This window comes from Bison bison, unplaced genomic scaffold, assembly GCF_000754665.1.
Source record: "Bison bison bison isolate TAMUID 2011002044 unplaced genomic scaffold, Bison_UMD1.0 scf7180017864527, whole genome shotgun sequence".
NCBI classification, from domain to species: Eukaryota; Metazoa; Chordata; class Mammalia; order Artiodactyla; family Bovidae; genus Bison; species Bison bison.
In genome coordinates, this window is record NW_011495078.1 from 15,216,055 (window position 1) to 15,216,741 (window position 687).

Genomic DNA, 687 nt, shown 5'->3' on the forward strand with positions numbered 1-687 from the left:
CTGAAGTTACTGATATTTCTCCTGGTAATCTTGATTCCAGCTTGTGCTTCATCCAGCCCTGCATTTCTTATGATGTACTCTGCATATAAGTTAAATAAGCAGGGTGACAAAATATAGCCTTGATGTGTGCCTTTCCTGATTTAGAAGCAGTCTTTTTTTTCCATGTCCAGTTCTAATTGTTGCATCTGGACCTGCATATGTATCTCTCAGAAGGCACGTAAGGTGGTCTGTTAGTCCCATCTCTTTAGGAATTTTCCACAGTTTGTTGTGATCCACACAGTCAAAAGGCTTTGGTGTAGTCAATAAAGCAGAAGTAGATGTTTTTATGGATATGGTTATTTATTACAGGATATTAAATATTCTTCCCTGTGCAACAGTATGACTTTGTTGTCTATACACTGTATACATAATAGTATCAATCTGTGAATCCCACACTCTCAGTCCATCCCTCCCCCCTGCTCCATTCCTGTGGCAACCACAAGTCTGTTCTCTATCTGTGAGTCTGTTTCTGTTTTGTAGATAAGTTCATTTGTTTCATATTTTAAATTACACATATAAATGATATCATATGATGTTTGTCTTTCTAACTTATTTCATACATTATGGTAGTCTCTAGGTCCAGCAATGTTGTTGAAAATGACATTATTGCATTCTTTTTATGGCTGAGTAGTATTTCATTATATATAT